Genomic DNA, 16,451 nt, shown 5'->3' on the forward strand with positions numbered 1-16,451 from the left:
CTACCCTTGTTTTAGCCTGCAGTAGTGTAAGTGACAGTGCAAATGATATATTAATCCCTTGCCTGCGATGGTCTCAGATTGCAGAGGAGCATCAGTAGGTAAACTTGAAGCTAGGAATTCACATTTCCCAACCATTACTTCTTAGCAAACCCCTTCTGGCACAGACACAGAGAGCCTAAACATTCAAGTTATTTCTTATTCTCAATGGAATATATTTTCTATATGTCCTGAGATATTTTTACTTGGTCAAGAATAATGAAATAACATTTTTAATATAAAGTAACCTTTAAAAAGTCTTTTTTTTGTTTGGTAAGAGAGAAAGAAATAGAGATGGAAAGGGGAGATAGAGTGGAAAAAGAAAGTGAGACACATTAAGATGGTGTTTCACTGCTTGTGAAGCTTCTGCCTGCAAGTGGGGATGAAGGGCTTGAACATTGGTCCTCTCACACTATACATGTGCACTCACAAAATGACCTTTAAAAAAAGATGAATATATCGATGTATTTTAGTACAACAGTTTTATACTACATAATTCTACTATTGCCAACAGATGTTTTCTCCTTTTAACTTTAAAATGAAAAAAATGGGGTCTGGGAGGTGATGTAACCAGTGGAGTGAACATGTTACAATTCACAAGGACTAAGGTTCAAGCCCAAGATACAACCAGCTGAGGAGAAGCTTCACAAGTGGTGAGGCAACGCTGCAGGTGTCTCTCTGTGTCTCCCCCTCTACATCTTCTGTTCCCTCTCAACTTCTATCCAGGAAATAATTAATGAATAAAATATACAGGGGGCCAGCAGTGGTGCATCTGTTTAAGCACAGAAATTTCAGTGCATAAGGAATCATGTTCAAGTCCCTGGTCCCCAGCTTCAGGGGGTAGGGGAAGCTTCACAAGTGGTAAAGCAAGGCTGCAGGTGTTTCTCTGTCTCTCTCTTTTCTAACTCCTCCTCTCCTCCCAATTCCTCTGTCTCGGTCCAATAAAAAATAAATATATTAATATATATAAAAGAAAATTGACTTTAAAAATTTTTAAAAATGAAATAGAAAAAGTGGGATAAAGAGCATGTGAGAAACATCACAGTACCTGCCATCATGCCTGGTGCTCCCATGTTGTGTTAGGGCTCAACACCAAGTCTGCAAGCATGGTGATGTGATGTGCACTCTACTGGGGGAGCAAGCTCTGTACCCCTTCGTTTATTTATTTTTATGGATAGAGCACTACTCAGAACTTCTGTATGCTGGGGATCAAACTTGGGGCCTCCTGCATGTGTAGTATGCAGTTTACCACTAACCTATCTCTCAGTTAAATGCTTACAATTTTGAGATAGAGACCTAAGCACAGATCTACTATCCACTGAACTTGGCTTGCTGTATCTGTGTTGCTGTTCAGTGGGGCCAGGAATCAAGCCCAGGGACTCCCATATGTAAGGCATGTGCAGAGTGACTCTTCGAACAGTTGTTAAGTGATTCTACTAAATAAATCTTATCTGCAGTGTCCTGAGAGGTGGTACAGTGTATAAGACATTGGACTCTAAAGCATGAAGTTCTCAGTTTAATCTCTGGCATTGCATAGGTCACAGTGATACTCTAGTTCTTCCCTCACACCTTTCTCTATAATCTTCTGGTAAAGCCTACCTTGAAGCACATGCAGAGCAATTTCTTTGTTTTTTATCTGGGAGCGTTCTTGCTGGCATTCAACTACAAGCCCTGGAAAATTACCAAGACCAAAGGGACTTCCCACAAGGCAAACTTAAACAGAAGCAAGATGTTTAAGACAAGGAAACATGAATCAGGAAATTACTACAAAAGATTAAGAACATTTTAGATTTAACAGGCTTTAGAAATGATGCCTAAGGGAGCCAGAAGGTAGCACAGTGGGCTAAGCCCACATGGCACAAAGAGCAAGGACCGTTTAGGATCCTGGTTCAAGCCCCCTGCTCTCCACCTGCAGAGGAGTCGCTTCACAGGTAGTAAAGCAGGTCTGCAGGTGTCTCTCTGTCTCTATTCCTCTCTATCTCCCCCTTCTCTCTCAATTTCTCTCTGTCACTATCCAATAACAAACAAAAAAAAGATACATAGATTGCTTTATGGAAAACTGGGAATTGTTATGCAAGTACATACATAACATAACTTTTTTATTCATAAAAGAGAATGAGAGCATCATTATGGTACATGCAATGCCAGGAATCAAACTCAGGACCAGAAGGCGGCTCAGGGGGTAAAGCACATGCTTTATGTAGCATGTGGCTGGGGGTCTGATCCTGGACACCGCAAGTGAACACCACAGGCAGGCAATGGGAGGGACTCCGTGTATAGAGGAGCAGTGCTTTGCATGTCTCCCTCTCTTAAAGGATACAGAATGGAGACTGGCGGGGAGGCTTCTCAGCTGTCCCATGCAGGTGCAAGGTTCTGGGTGGGATTGATCCCCAGGCACAATATTTGAGAAAATTTTTTTAAAAGTCTTTGTATTACTTAAAAGATGTACAGTTAAGAGAACAATATTACCATGATTTTTTTCAAAAAAGCCAATCTGCAGCTCTGGAGGCTGGCACAATGGTTGGAGCTTTGGACTCAAGCATGAGGTCCTGAATTCTACCACCAGCATCACATGTTACAGACTGATGCTACAGTGTTTTCTCTATATATATATATATATCTCTTTCTTCTCCCTTTCTCCCTCACTAATAAATCTTTTAAAAGAGCTCCAGCATATGTAGAAAAAGGGTTCAGACAGACCTAGGATCCAACACATGCAAATCCTGACCTCTTACCACTGAACCACCTCCCAGCTTGCATTAACTGGTTCTTTAAAAGATTTTAATTATTTATATGTGTACATATATTTTATAAACTTTTTTTTGAAAAAATATGGTACACTTCATGAATTTGTGTGTAATCCTTGAGCAGGGGCCATGCTAATCTTCTCTGTATCATGCCAATTTCAGTATATGTACTACCAAAGCTAGGACTATATTATAATCTTATTTAAAAAGTGTTAAGAGATGGAGACAGTTGGAGTCGGGTGGTGGCACAGCGGGTTAAGCGCACATGGCGCAAAGCTCAAGGACGGGAGGAAAGGTCGCGGTTTGTGGTTCGAGCTCCTGGCTCCCCACCTGCCGGGGAGTCCCTTTACAGGTGGTGAAGCAGGTCTGCAGGTGTCTGTCTTTCTCTCCCCCTCTCTGTCTTCCCCTCCTCTCTCCATTTCTCTCTGTCCTATCCAACAACAACGACATTAATAACCACAACAATGTTAAGCAACCAGGGAAACCAAAAGGAAAAATAAATAAAAATTAAAATAGAGTGGAAAAGAATAGAAAAGAAAAAAAAAGAAAGGGAGACAATGAGACCTTGGTGACAACAACAACAAAAAAATAAAATAACCTATTTATACTCTAGAATTGCAAAATGGCTAGGGCAGTGGATCTGTAGGCATTAAGTCCTGAATTCAATCCCCAGCATTGCATGTGCCATAGTCATGCTCTGCTTCTCTTTTTGGTATTAATAAGTAACATTTTTTTTCTTTTTTTTAATTTCCTTTTTTTTTTAAACCACAGTTCCTGTCCGGTTCCTACCCAGCTCCAAGATTGGCTCCTGCCTGGCTCTGCCCAGCTCCTATTGCAGCTCCCACCTGCCAGTGCCCTGGCCGCCCTGTTGTGCGCAGGCGGACTGCAGTCCCCCCAGGACTATCCTTGCAGACACAAGAGCCCCAGGCGCCCCCCGCCCACCCCCCATGGCACAAGGAGCCCAGCCAGGCCCAGGCCTCCTGAAAGGGGTAGGGGGTGGGGGGGCGCTGGGAGTGGCCTCCCCGGACCAGCAGTTTGCAAAGTGCCAGACCCTCAGCCCAGACCCAACCCGCAGCCTGGCAAATGGCTCAACAGGGGTTCCAGCCAGCCAGCATGGGGCACAGCTCTGAAATGCATGTCTCTTCGAGAGAGACAGAGGCAGAGAAAACACTCCAGTTCTAGAAGTGTGAGGAGACCCCCCAACCTGGACCCACACCCCGCACCCAGGCCTTCACCTTAGTCTGGGAGCCCGGCTCGCCATGTTGCCCCAGGCCAAACTCCAGGTTCAGGATTCCAAACAGCAGTCCCCTGAGGACCTCCTCGTGGGCCACACCGAGGAAGGACAGCGGGCGCACATTTCGATGGGCGGGCGCGTGGAAATTTCTCTGGGCCTGGCCACTCCCGAAGCCAAGGCAGGCTGGTGGGTTCCACCGGGGTCCCCTCCTGCCCGGGCGGTTGGGGTGGGCGGGAGGCTCACTGCCTGGCCTTGAGCTGCCCGGGCGGGTCCTCACCCTCAGGGCTCTCGGAGCTGCAGGCATGGACATGCTGGGCGAGGCCCTGGGACCCCAGGACCCCTCTCCTGGCTGGAAGGAAAGGGAAGGCCGGCTGCCCAGACTCTCCGACGGGGTCCCTGTGCTTGCGCTCCTGGAAGCCGAAAACAGCAGGATTTGAGGCGCGCAGCCACCCTTCCAGGGTGTCCCTGCCCGGGGTGTGGGGTCTGGGGACTCGCGCACACCTCCCCCGGGTGCGCCCCTGCCGGGGGTGCGCATGGCCGTTATCCGGGGACTGCCCCGCTCAAGGCCGCTGGATCCTGGGGGTTGGGGGGGGGGGCGCAGCCACCTCTTCGGGGTGTGCCTGGCCCGGGGTAAGGGGTCCAGCGGCGCTGGCGCCTCTGTGGCTGTACCCCGACTTCGCCCCTCCCCCCACCCAGCACCTTCCTGGGCGGGCGCGACACCCGAGCCTTCCAGGACGGGTGGCACGGGGGCCACTTACTTGGAATTGGAGGAATGGCAGTAGATGGGCCGAGCACGATGGACATGGCCGCTGCTGTCCAGCACAGCACCGTCATGACTCCCCAGCAGTACTTCCACACCGGGAGCCTCCGCACAGTCCTGGCCTGGCGCTCAAGTCTCAGACCCCGCTGGGGCCTATGGGTGCGACGCAACTCAACGCAATGCGGCGTGGGGGCGACGGGGCCTCAGGGCGAGGGCCGCAGGGCTCCATGGCGCTGAGCTGGACACAGCTGGGACAAAGAGAAGAAGGGAAGACAGGGGGAGAGAAAGATAGACACACCTGCAGACCTGCTTCACCTACTGTGAGGCCAGGCCCCTGCAGGTGGGGAGCTGGGGGCTCGAACCAGGATCCTTACACTGTGCGACCTGCGATAAACCCGCTGCGCCACCTCCGAACTCCCTTTTTTTTAATGTTTTATTTATAAAAAGGAAACATTGAGTAAACCATAGGATAAGAGGGGTACAACTTTCAACAACGACAACAACAATAATAACTACAACAATAAATCAACAAGGGCAACAAAAGGGAATAAATAAATAAAATAAAATATTTTTTAAAAAAAGAGGGGTACAACTCCACACAATTCCCACCACCAGAACTCTGTATCCCATCCTCTCCCCTGATAGCTTTCTTGTTTTTTAACCCTGGGAGTATGGACCCAAGGTCATTGTGGGATGCAGAAGACTGAAGGTCTGGCTTCTGCAATTGCTTCCCCGCTGAACATGGGCGTTGACTGGTTGATCCATACTCCCAGCCTGTCTCTCCCTTGTCCTAGTGGGCAAGGGCTCTGGGGAAGCAGAGCTCCAGGACACATTGGTGGTGTTGTCTGTCCAGGGAAGTCTGGTCAGCATTATGCTAGCATCTGGAACCTGGTGGTTGAAAAGAGTTAATATACAAAGCCGAACAAATTGTTGACCAATCATGGACCTAAGCTGGAATAGAACAGATATAGTGTTGAGGGGATTCTTAAGAAATTCTTTAATAATTTTAAAATAGGCACAGGTGGTGGTGATCTCAGTTGAGCATGCACATAACCATGACTAAGAACCCAGGTTCAAGGCCCCAGTGCCTACCTGCTAGGGGGTGGGGTTAAGCTTGACAAGCAAGCAGAGCTGTACGTGTCTTTCTCTCTCTCCATTATCTCCCTTCCTTGTATGAATTGCCTTGTTCTATCAAATCAAAATTTAATTGTAAATACAAATTCCTTAAAAATAATCTAAGCGAAGTCAGGAGGTAGCACAGTGGGTTAAGTACACCGGCTCTCAAACTACAGAGGGTTTCCTTCACAGGCAGTGAAGCAGGTCTGCAGGTGTCTATCTTTCTCTCCCCCTCTCTGTTTTCTCCTCCTCTCTCCATTTCTCTCTGTCCTATCCAACTACAAGGACATCAATAAGAACAATAATAACTACAACAATAAAATAACAAGGGCAACAAAAGGGAAAATAAATATTTTAAAAATTTAAAAATATTTTTATTATCTTTATTTATTGCATAGTAACAGCAGAAATCAAAAGGGAAAGGGGAAGTAAAGAGGGAGAAGAGAGAGAGAGAGAGAGAGAGAGAGAGAGAGAGAGACCTGCAGCACTGCTTCACCATTCACAAAGATTTTCCTCTGCAGGTGTGGTGGGGACTCAAATCCAAAATAAATTTTAAGAATCTAACTCAACTCATTTTGTGTTGATGGTGTTAGGGTTTAGAGACAGACTTAAGTTTGAATAAAATCTAGAGACAGGATGTAAAGTTCAAAATCTCAGAGCCAGAAAAAGAAATAGGGCTTTGCCCAGACCCATCCCTGCTACCTGCAGGATGAGACTGCGTGAGAGGAGGACAAAGCAGTAGGAATATAATGTCCCTTTGGAATATATATCCCTTGGAATATAATATCCCTTTGGAATATATATCCCTTTGGAATATAACATTTTAAAAATAGGCCTACTAGCTATCTTCAAAACAGAGACCCCAAATCTTCATCTGCAATATTCCAGCCTTTAGGTTCATGATGGGTCAACAATTTGTTTGGCTTTATATGTCAACTCTTTTTTTAGCCACCAGGTTTCAGATGCTACCAAGATGCCTACTGGACTTCCCTGGACAGAAGATTCCACCAATGTGTCCTGGAGCCCCACTTCTCCAGAACTCTGCCCCACTAGGGAAAGAGAAAGACAGACTGAGAATATGGATCCACCTGTAAACACCCATGTTCAGCATGGAAGCAGTTACAGAAGCCAGACCTTCTACCTCTGCACACCATAATGTCCCTGAGTCCATACTCCCAGAGGGTTAAAGAATAGGAAAGCCATTGGGAGGGGATGGGATACTGAGTTCTGGTGGTGGGAATTATACCCCTCTTATCCTATGGCCTTGTCAATGTTTCCATTTTATAAATAAACCTTTAAAAAAGAATAGCATATATAGATAGTTGTATGCAAAAAAATCAGTGGAAGCTTCTTTAAAAGCAAAAAAAATAGGGGCAGGTGGTGGTGCACCTGGTTAAGTGCATAAATCATAGTGCACAAGGACCTGGGTTCAAGCCCCTGGCCCCCTACCTGCAGGGGGAAAACTTCACAAGTGGTGGAATATAGCTACAGGTGTCTCTATCTCTTTCCCTTTCTATATGCTCCTCCCTTATCAATTTCTCTTTCTATCTAATCAATCAGTCAATCCAGACATAAATAATTAAAAAAAAGAGGCATCACATGCAGAGAAACTCCCCTCTCCCTCTAAGCTGAGGGGAGACATTTTCAGAGTTTCTTCTGGCCTAAACAAAGTGCTCGGTGAAGATTTTGCCTCTTATTTTGTATTTCCTCTCACCTATAAAGGAATGCAAATGGGACAGTGCGGTAGGTGGGGGTGCACTGGGTTTAGTGCACATAGTATAAAAGCACAAAGACCCATGCAAGGATCTTGGTTGGAGCCCTGGCTCCTCACCTGCAGAGGGACACTTCACAAGCAGAGAAACAGGTCTCTATCCCTCTCTATATACCCCCTCCCCTCTCAGTTTCTCTCTGTCTTAGCCAAAATAAATAAGTAAATGAATCAATAAATATATGGCTGCCAGCACCAGTGGATTCATAGTGCTGGCCCTGAAACCTGGTGATAAGCCCAAAAGCAAGAAAGAAAGAAAGGAAAAATAAACAAAGAAAGAAAAGCCAAGAGAAAAAAGGGGGGAGTCAGGCAGTGGTATACTTGGTTAAACACACAACAATGCACAGGGACATGGATTCAAGCCCCTGATCCTCACTGCAGGAGGAAAGCTTCAAAAGTGACTAAGCAGGCTGCAAGTGTCTCTGTCTCTCCCTCCCTCTCTCTCCCCCTTCCATCACATCTCAAGTTATGGCTGTCTCTATCCAATAAATAAAGATAGTTTAAAAAGAAAAGAAAATTAAAGAAAGGAAAAAGTTAAGCTACTAAAAACAGGCTTTCCAGTAGCAGTTTGTTTCCACTCATGTGCTCTGTAACAGGGGACCTCAAAAAAGAGCTTTCTTATTTCAAATGCCAATTTGATGTAGACTTCTGTCATGTAAATTAATTTTTCTATTATTATCTTTATTTATTTAATGGATAGAAACAGCCATAAATTCAGAGGGAAGGTAGGTGATAGGGAGAGAGACAGAGACACCTGCAACACGGCTTCACCACTCAAAAAGTTTTCCCCTTGCAGATGGGGGCCAGGGGCTTGAACTTGGATCCTTGTGCACTGTAACATGTGTGCTCAACCAGGTGTACCACAATCAGGACCCCAGGACTATTTAAAATAGTATCTTGCCAAAAAGCAGTTAGCAGTCACACTCCAACGAGACTGTTCTAGCATCAGGAAACACTTGTAAACACCCCAGCCCCCCACACACACATGCACAGACAGGCTCCAGGGGGCAGAGGAAGCCAGTCTGACCTGGGAGTGAAGTGGGCAGGGCATACATGTGCCCTGGATCCTTCCACCTCAGTGGGCCCCCTCCCCTCCTCTTTCAACCTTCTCAGTTCAGATGACAGATTTACAAGCAAGATAAAGGGACCAAGCCAAGAAGGAAAGGAAGATAATCGAATATTAACAGGGGTTGGGCTGTAGCACAGTGGGTTAAGCACAGGTGGTGCAAAGCACAAGGATCAGCCTAAGGATACCGGCTAGAGCCCCCAAATTTGATTCCTTAATAAACCAGCCCCCCAAATTCCTTAATAAACCAGGCCCCCAAATTTGATTCCTTAATAAACCAGGCCCCAAAATTTGATTCCTTAATAAATCAAAGATACAGTAAGCACATTCAGTAATATTACCTTAATATCATGGACTTCATATCCTACCCTGTGGTCAGTGACACTATTCTGGGTGAAATTGTAGGTCTGGATTCTTTCTGACTAGGTTCTTGTTCCAACCTGTGCAGAGATAGAAAGGAATTCACATTTTAATATAATTACTATCTTTACTACAATGGAAAAGGCACCGCAAATTCTTTTCTAAGGATTTCTATTTCTGAACGTCAGGCACATACAATTGACAAAGAGCAAGAGTGGAAGGAATTTAATTGTTTAAGACTCTTGTTTTCTCAGGTTTACTTATGGAGTAATAGTGTTTCTTTTTCTCTTTTTTTTTCTACCTGAACTACAAATCCACTGCTCCTGCAGGCCATCACCCCCCCCCCCGCCGCCTTTTGTTGTTCTTTTTGTTTATCATTGTTGCTGGATAGGACAGAGAAATTGAGGGTGGGGGGGAGACAATGAGTGGGAGAGAAAGACAGACACCTGCAGACCTGCTTCACCACTTGTGAAGTGACATCCCTGCAGGTGGGGAGCTCGAACTGGGATCCCAACCCCTATCCTTGAGCTTTGTGCCATGTGCGCTTAACCTGCTCACTGCACTACCACCCAGCACCCAATAGTGCTTCTTCAGTAGTTCCAATTCCAATCAAAGCCAAATTATCAGTGGTACTGGGAGGAAGAGGTAGAGTGGATAAAGTATAGGATTCTCAGGCATGAGGTCCCAAGTTCAATCCCCAGTGCCACATATACCAGAGTAACGTGCAGATCCTCCCTGCTCCTCTCTCTCTCTCATTAATGAATAAATTAGATCTTTAGAACAAAAGAAAAATATCTCTGAAGATGGGTAGGTTGCAGCATGGAAGAAATTAGAGCTTCTAAATTGTAGGTCCTGAGTCCAATCCCAAGCACTGCATATGCTAGAGTGCTGCTTCTGGGCCCCTCTACCCCCTTCTGTAGTTCATGAAATTAAAAATAATTAAAAAGCTATATTTTACCCCCATCAGTCCGTTCTCCAGCAAGTTTACTAATGTGTTAACTCAAACTTCTTTCTCAAGCTGTTTCTATTCAGGATTTGTATCATAACTCTCTAAAGAGAAAATTGGTTTAAAGGTCATTTTTATGAAATTTTTTATGGAAATTAAGATACTTTCAAGTTGTAAAATAAAACATATTATTACATAAATTTATTACGACTCCCTGTGGGTTCAGAAATAAATAGCTCTGCCAAAACCATACTGCAAAGCACAAGGACCAGCAGAAGGATCCTGGTTCTGGCCCCCAGCTCTCCACCTGCAGGAAAGGTACTTCACAAGCAGTGAAGCAGGTCTGCAGGTATCTGTCTTTCTCTCCCCCTCTGTCTTCCCCTGCTATCTCCATTTCTCTCTGTCCTATCCAACAACAACAACATCAATAACTACAACAATGTTAAACAAGGGCAACTAAAAAGGGAAAATAAATTAATTCATTTAAAAACACCATACTACTGATAGAGTCTAAGGTCGAGGGTCAGGAAAGGGTTTTCCCCCCACTTCATTTTCTCTATTTACTAGATTTTGAATTACATATGTATGTAGTTTTATTCAAATGTATAAGTTCTACTAAAGTGTATGTATCATTTAAATAAGCAAAGTATGTATACTCTTGTTCTCTTCAGATTGTATAAATATTTTGCCTCTTAAGTGAGCAAAGTATCATAATATTTTAAATTATAAAAAAGTAAAGGCTGCCGGGAGTCGGGCTGTAACGCAGCAGGTTAAGCGCAGGTGGCGCAAAGCACAAGGACCGGCATAAGGATCCCGGTTCGAACCCCGGCTCCCCACCTGCAGGGGAGTCGCTTCACAGGCGGTGAAGCAGATCTCCAGGTGTCTATCTCTCCTCCTCTCTCCATTTCTCTCTGTCCTATCCAACAACGACAACAACAATAATAACTACAACAATAAAACAACAATGGCAACAAAAGGGAATAAATAAATAAAATAAATATAAAAAATAAAAATAAAGGCTGCCACTGTCTGGGAGATTGTGCAGTGGATAAAGCTTTGGGGTTCTTAGGTGTAAGGTCTCAAGATTGATCTCCGGCATCAGATGTGTCAGAGTGATGCTGCGGTTCTCCTTCTTCCTCTCCCCTATCTCTCTCATTAATAAATAATTCTTTACAAACAAAAGTAAAACCTGAATGGGGTTGAAAGAGAATTTTGGAGTTGGAAGCCCAAAATAGCCATGTTTTTGAGTTATTTGCAGTAAACCTTGTAGCATTTTAGGAAAATTGGGCTGCATAACAGTAAGCATTATAATAACTGTCACAAGTCACTTTGATTTAGATATCTTAGTTTTCCCTACTTTTGGCCTTTCCACTTTCCCTACGCTTGTTTTAGCCTTCTGTAGTGTAAGTGACAGTGCAAATAATATATTTATCCCTTGCCTGCGATGGTCTCAGATTGCAGAGGAGCATCAGTAGGTAGACTTGAAGATAGGAATTTGCATTTAAAAACCACTACTTCTTAGCAAACCCCTTCTGGCACACACACAGAGAGCCTAAACATTCAAGTTATTTCTTATTCACAGCGGAGTATATTTTCTATATGTCCTGAGATTTTTACTTGGTCAAGAATAATGAAAAAACATTTTTAATATAAAGAAACCTTTTAAAAAGTTTTTTTTCTTTTTGCTTGGTAAGAAAGAAAGAAATGGAGATGGAAAGGGGAGATAGAGTGGCAAAAGAAAGTGAGACACATTAAGATACTGTTTCACTGCTTGTGAAGCTTCCACCTGCAAGTGGGGATCAGGGGCTTGAACCTTGGTCCTCTCACACTATAACATGTGCACTCACAAAGTGACCTTTACAAAAAGATGAATATATTGATGTATTTTAGTACGCCAGAGTTTCATACTTACACCAGAGTTTCATACTTACATAATTCTACTGTTGTCAACAGTTGTTTTCTCCTTTTAAATTTAAAAATGAAAAAATGGGGTCCAGGAGGTGGTGTAACCAGTGGAGTGCACATGTTACAATGCACAAGGACTAAGGTTCAAGCCCAAGATACAACCAGCTGAGGAGAAGCTTCACAAGTGGTGAGGTAGCACTGCAGGTGTCTCTCTTTGTCTCCCCTTCTAGATCTTCTGTTCCCTCTCAATTTCTATCCAGGAAATAATAAATGAATAAAATATACAGGGGGCCAGCAGTGGTGCATCTGGTTAAGCACACAAATTACAGTGCATAAGGAACCAGGTTCAAGCCCTTGGTCCTAAGCTGCAGGGTGTAGGGGAAGCTTCACAAGTGGTAAAGCAAGGCTGTAGGTGGTTCTCTGTCTCTCTCCTGTTCTATCTCCCCCTCCCCTCCCTATTTCTCTGTCTCTGTCCGATAATAACTAAATATATTAATATATATAAATGAAAATTGACTTTAAAATTTTTTAAAAATGAAATAGAAAAAGTGGGATAAAGAGCATGTGAGAAACATCACAGTACCTGCCATCATGCCTGGTGCTCCCATGTTGTGTTAGGGCTCAACACCAGGTCTGCAAGCATGGTGATGTGATGTGCACTCTACTGGGGGAGCAAGCTCTGGACCCCTTCGTTTATTTATTTTTATGGATAGAGCACCACTCAGAACTTCTGTATGCTGGGGATCAATCTTGGGGCCTTATGAATGTGCAGTATGCAATTTACCAATAAGCTACCTCTCAGTTCAATGCTTATGATTTTGAGATAGAGACCTAAGCATAGATCTACCATCCACTGAACTTGGCTTGCTGTGTCTGTGTTGCTGTTCAGTGGTGCCAGGAATCAATCCGAGGGACTCCCATATGTAAGGCATGTGCAGAATGACTCTTCGAACAGTTGTTAAGTTATTCTACTAAATAAATCTTATCCGCAGTGTCCTGACAGGTGGTGCAGTGCATAAGACATTGGACTCTCAAGCATGAAGTTCTGAGTTTAATCTCTGGCATTCCATAGGTCACAGTGATGCTCTAGTTCTTCCCTCACACCTTCTCATTAATAAATAAATCATTTTTTTTCCTTTCCATTTTGTTGCCCTTGTTGTTTTATCATTATTATGGTTATTATTATTGTTATTGATGTCATTGTGGATAGGACAGACAGAACTCGAGAGAGGAGGGGAAGATAGAGGGTGAGAGAAAGATAAGACATCTGCAAACCTGATTCACCACTTATGAAGAGACAACCTGCAGGTGGGGAGCCACGAACTCAACCCTGGTTCCTTGCACCAATCCTTGTGATTTGCACCACCTGCACTCAACCTCCTGCACTACCACCTGACACCCACCTTTCTTTTTTTCTTTTATTTAAATGTACATATATACCTGCATTCTTCTGGTATTTTGCTGTCGACACGTCTTTCTCTATAATCTTCTGGTAAAGCCTATCTCGAAGCACATGCAGAGCGATTTCTTTGTTTTTTTTTCTGGGAGCGTCCTTGCTGGCATTCAACTACAAGCCCTGGAAAATTACCAAGACCAAAGACAGATGGGAGTTCCCACAAGGCAAACAAAACAGAACCAAGATATTTACGACAAGCAAACATGAATCAGGAAATTACTACAAAAGGTTAAGAACATTTTAGATTTAACAGGCTTTAGAAATGATACCTAAGGGAGCCAGAAGGTAGCACAGTGGGCTAAGCCCACATGGCACAAAGAGCAAGGACCATTTAGGATCCTAGTTCAAGCCCCCTGCTCCCCACCTGCAGTGGAGTCACTTCACAGGTAGTAAAGCAGGTCTGCAGGTGTCTCTCTGTCTCTATTCCTCTCTATCTCCCCCTTCTCTCTCAATTTCTCTTTGTCGCTATCCAATAACAACAAAAAAAAAGAAAGAAAAGAAATGATACATAGATTGCTATATGGAAAACTGGAAATTGTTCTGCAAATACAAACTATTGTATTTAATGTGGAATGTAAAACATTAATTCCCCAATAAAGAAATTAAAAAGAAAAAGAGAGAAAGAAAGGAAGAAATGATACCTAGCTTAAGATGTAATAACTGTTGACTCACCTGTAAAGAAGGAAGCTTCATAGGCGGTTAAGCAGTGCTGTTGGTGTCTTTCTCTCTACCTCCCCCTACGATCTCAGTTTCTCTGTCTTTATTCAATAAACAAGTAAAGTAAAATAAATCTTGAAAAAATACTTGTAAATGGTTGCTCTGATACTGATATCTTGAGGTGTTTCCTATATGAAGGCTGAATGTAGCAACACCTATTGATGAGGATGATTCTTTCTCCAAGTTCTGCCTCCCAATCCCACCCCAGCACATTCATTTACTTTCAAAGATCAACATACAGCAGGGTATTGTGACCCAAATGTAGATACACACGTTGTCTGTCTCAAGGAGAACTAAGTCAGCTTGACCCACTTCAATCATCAATACAGAGATGTTGAAAATAACATGTTTATATAGAGAGACCAATGCAAAGAAGCTACCTAGTGTCTTAAAAAAATTATAGTGACTGTTCTTTCCTTTGCCTTGGTTCTAAATTTGTTGAATTTGGATTTTAAATGGGCCTGGCCTACTGTTGAGTCCAGTTACCCGCCTAAATCTAGGCGCAGGTTGTCTGTTTCTTAAAAAGAAAACATAGCATAGCATGTGGCTGGGGGTCTGATCCTCCACACTGCAAGTGAAAACACAGGCAGGCAATGGGCGGGACTCCTTGCATAGAGGAGCAGTGCTTTGCATGTCTCCCTCTCTTAAAGGATACAGAATGGAGACTGGCAGGGAGGCCTCTCAGCTGTCCCATGCAGGTGCAAGGTTCTGGGTGGGATTGATCCCCAGGCACAATATTTGAGAAAAAATTTTAAAAAGACTTTGTATTATTTAAAATATGTACAGTTAAGAGAACAATATTACCATGATTTTATTCAAAAAAGTCAATCTGCAGTCCTGGAGGCTGGCAGAGTGGTTGGAGTTTTGGACTCAAGCATGAGGTCCTGAATTCTACCTCCAGCATCACATGTTCCAGACTGATGCTATAGTGTTTTTCCTCTCTCTCTCTCTCTCTCTCCTCCCTTTCTCCCTCACTGATTAATAAATCTTTTAAAAGAGCTTCAGCATATGTAGAACCAGAGTTCAGACAGACCTGGGATCCCACACATACAAATCCAGATCTCTTGCCACTGAACCGCCTCCCAGGTTGCATTAACTGGCTCTTTAAAAGATTATAATTATTTATATGTGTGTACATATATTTTATAATCCTTTTTTTGAAAAAAATATGGTATGCCTCATGAATCTGTGTGTAATCCTTGAGCAGGGGCCATGCTAATCTTCTATGTATCATGCCAATTTTAGTATATGTACTACGGAAGCTAGGACTATATTATAATCTTACTTAAAAAGTGTTAAGAGATGGAGACAGTTGGAGTCAGGCAGTGGCCCAGCGGGTTAAGCGCACATGGCGCAAAGCTCATGGACCAGAGGAAAGATCGCGGTTCTAGCCCCTGGCTCCCCACCTGCCCGGGAGTCCCTTCACAGGTGGTGAAGCAGGTCTGCAGGTGTCTGTCTTTCTCTCCCCCTCTATGTCTTCCCCTCTTCTCTCCATTTCTCTCTGTCCTATCCAACAACAACGACATTAATCACCACACAATGTTAAGCAACAAGGGCAACAAAATGGAAAAATAAATAAAAATAAAAAAGAGTGGAAAAGAATAGACAAGAAAAAAAAAAGAAAGGGAGACAATGAGACCTTGGTGACAACAACAACAACAAAAATAAAATAACCTATATATACTTTAGAATTGCAGAATGGCTAGGGCAATGGCTCTGTACGAATTAAGTCCTGAATTCAATCCTCAGATTTGCATGTGCCATATTCATGCTCTGCTTCTCTTTTTTGTATTAATAAATAACATTTTTCCTTTTTTTAATTTCATTTTTTTTAAAAAAACCGCGGTTCCTACCCAGCTCCAAGATCGGCTGCTGCCTGGCTCTGTGGGGCTCCTAGTGCAGCTCCCACCTGCCAGCATCCTGGCTGCCCCATTGTGTGACTAGGCAGACTGCAGTCTCCCCAGGACTGTCCCCACAGACACAAGAACCCCAGGCGACCCCTGCCCACCCCCGACCACACACGAAGCCCTGCCAGGCCCAGGCCACCGGGACGAGGGGGGTTGGGGGTGGGTGTTGGCAGTACCCTCCAGGACCAGCAGGTTGCAAAGTGCCAGACCTTCAGCCCAGACCCAATCCACAGCCCGGGCCCAGGGCTCAACAAGGGTTGGAGCCAGCTGGCTTGGGGCACCCCTCTGAAATGCATGTCTCTTCTGAGAGAGACAGAGGCAGAGAAAACACTCCAGTTCTAGTAGTGCGAGGAGACCCCCAACCTGGACCCGCACCCCGTGCCCCAGCCTCCTTCACCCTAATTTGGGAGCTTGGCTCGCCATGTTTCCCCAG

General features: G+C 44.1%; 2 non-coding genes across 2 annotated transcripts; both read right to left on the reverse strand.

The window, feature by feature from the left end:
* Positions 1-2,862: 2,862 nt before the first annotated feature.
* LOC132536178 (U6 spliceosomal RNA) lies at positions 2,863-2,969 on the reverse strand. Its single transcript, XR_009547843.1, has one exon. It is a non-coding gene; the product is annotated as a U6 spliceosomal RNA (small nuclear RNA).
* Positions 2,970-15,273: 12,304 nt separating this feature from the next.
* Positions 15,274-15,380, reverse strand: LOC132536182 (U6 spliceosomal RNA). Its single transcript, XR_009547847.1, has one exon. It is a non-coding gene; the product is annotated as a U6 spliceosomal RNA (small nuclear RNA).
* Positions 15,381-16,451: the final 1,071 nt, after the last annotated feature.

The sequence above is a fragment of the Erinaceus europaeus genome (assembly GCF_950295315.1).
Source record: "Erinaceus europaeus chromosome 6 unlocalized genomic scaffold, mEriEur2.1 SUPER_6_unloc_3, whole genome shotgun sequence".
Lineage (NCBI taxonomy): Eukaryota > Metazoa > Chordata > Mammalia > Eulipotyphla > Erinaceidae > Erinaceus > Erinaceus europaeus.